The 2569-nt window shown below is 37.0% G+C and overlaps 1 pseudogene; it reads left to right on the forward strand.

The window, feature by feature from the left end:
• The first annotated feature begins 587 nt into the window (after positions 1 to 587).
• LOC114052759 lies at positions 588 to 1331 on the forward strand (annotated as a pseudogene).
• Positions 1332 to 2569: the final 1238 nt, after the last annotated feature.

Below are 2569 nucleotides of genomic sequence, written 5' to 3' on the forward strand. Positions count from 1 at the left end.
GGAAGGTGAGAGGGAATGAGTGAATCTTGTTCTCATAGGATTTGGCTTAAGGAGGGAATAACATACACAATGGGGTATGGAAATCTATCTTACTCTACAGGAAAATAAGGGGGGAAAGGGACAAGAGAGAAGGGGGTTGATAGAGGGGAGGGCACATTGGAAGAGGGGGTAATCAGAAGCAAACACTTCTGAGGAGGGACAGGGTCAAAAGAGAGACTAAAATAAATGGGGGGTAGGATAGGATGAAGGGAAATATACTTAGTTTTTCACAACAGGACTACTATAGAAGTGTTCTGCATGACTACACATCTATAACCTGTATCGAGATGATTGCCTTTTCAGTGAGGGTGGGTGGGGAGGGAGGAAGGGAGAAAATTTGTAACCCAAAGTTTTAAAAACACATGTTGAAAATAAAAAAAAAGAAAAGATTAAAAAAAAAATCTAATTGAGGCAGCTGGACTGTGAGGGCCTGGGCAATGGTGGTGACTCGGGGAAGTGAATGGTTTTACCAGCAGGCCCCACATTGGCCCTTCCCTCGGTGACATCAGCCCTGGCCGTTTCCCTCTTTTTTCTGGGCCACGGTGCTCATGTTTGCTGCCTTCTGCTACATGCTAGTGCTGCTGCTCACCGCCATGCTCATCTTCTTCGCCATCTGGCACATTATAGCATTTGATGAACCTGTGGGTCGCGAAAAATTTGGCAACAGTAAAAGGTTGCTGAATGTGCAATGACCAAAAATTAATTAAAAATCAAATGTGTAATGAGTCCGAGGTGTTTCTGGTAGCACTTACACAAGTTGCATACCGCAACTTCACTCAGCCTCAGTTCTGAACACAAAGCAAGCTCTTTGTGCTGCACATGCCCTCAGGTCACGCAACACCAACAAATGCTGCTGAACTGAAAAGCCTAGTGAGTGGAAAAAGTTTAAGAAGCCCTGCAGTATAGACCAATGTAAAACACTCAATCCTCTTGTACTTCCAGAATATCTCATCCACATTTTCTTCTGTGTCATGTTTCTCTGTACATGTCTATTACACTGGGTCTCAATATGCCACTTTTGGCATGTCCTATTTGGTTTTTTTTTTTTTTTGGCTAGGCAATGGGGTTAAGTGACTTGCCCAGGGTCACACAGCTAGGCATATCCTATTTGGAGGTATATGAGTTGATCAGTGATGAGTGGACCAGGACTCTATGATCCTACAACCATCATGAATGCAGATACTCTAGCATACTGTCAGAAAGAAGGATGGTGCAAATTAGCTTTTTACCTATTATCATTTTTATTTTTTTATTGTCTATATGGCAAGATTAATGTTCTGGTGAGCTCTTAAGATGATGTACAACAGACTCAGTCCGGTTAAGTGCAAACAAAAGTCACAAAGTGAAAGGATTCTATCAACAAGAACCTGTTTCCAAGATTAGCTTATGCAATATGATCAGTTACTTAAAAAAAAACAAAACAACTCCTTATTTTTAAAATGTTTCCACATTTTTGGTTTGTGGAAAGACTGTTTTCATACGTTATGCTTAGACAAAGAAATTAAATGGAATTATGGATAAATTAATATAAGAGGATCACTTCTGGTTTTGACAGATTTGAACTTGTACTCCTTAGGAACAGCCATAATTTTCTGAATAATTGTATTAATTACTTACTTTCCTTAGTCTGTTGGAAGTTTTTGTTTATAGGAGCTTGAAGTAGCTTATGTTGGTTTTACTGAAATACTGACTCATTATAAACTAGTGTAGAGATCAAGCATTTTTGAAGGACTGAAAACTTTGTATATGTGACCTTGTGGGAAGCCTTATAGGTTTCTTCATATATCATGTAGAAGATTACATGGATATATTTTTTTCTTAACATTTGAATATTAGCCATATATATTGCATGACCTAGGAATTTCCCATTATAGTTCCATAAAATTTATATACTTTAATTCTTAAGTATAACTAAACCTATTAAGTATACTAAATTATCTTGGAATGCATTTTAAATTATTTTAAATGGTTTTATTTGTAGCAGTCATTTAGGAAGAAATTCAGTATTCTAATTATTGTTACAATCTAGTGATAAAAGATATTCTTAAGGACTTGCAGGTTATACCTTAGATGTTCAGAACAGAAAATGATAGAGAACATTGTGTAACTACCCTGCTGTTCCTTAGTGCAATACAATAAAAGTCTAAAATTTTTTTAAAAAGCATATTAGTCTATGGCTAAATGAGATAAAGTAGTAATTAGTGAGGGGGAGTACACATTGGTGGGGGCTTATGAGCAATAGCATTAGAAGTTCTACAAGTGGTCAAAGGGCATGCAGTTTTATAGACCTTTGAGCATAATTTCAAATTGCTCTCCAGAATGGTTGGATCAGCTTACAACTCATCAACAATGCATTAGTGTTCCAATTTTCCCACATCTTCTCCAACATTTATCATTTTCCTGTTTTGTCATGTTAGACAATCTGATAGGTGTGATGTGGTACTTCAAAGTTGTTTTGAGTTTCATCTCTCTAATCAATACTAATTTACAGCATTTTTTCATGTGACTATAGATGGCTTTAATTTCTTCA

Source organism: Vombatus ursinus, unplaced genomic scaffold (genome assembly GCF_900497805.2).
Source record: "Vombatus ursinus unplaced genomic scaffold, bare-nosed wombat genome assembly UNPS02014809.1, whole genome shotgun sequence".
Classification (NCBI taxonomy): domain Eukaryota; kingdom Metazoa; phylum Chordata; class Mammalia; order Diprotodontia; family Vombatidae; genus Vombatus; species Vombatus ursinus.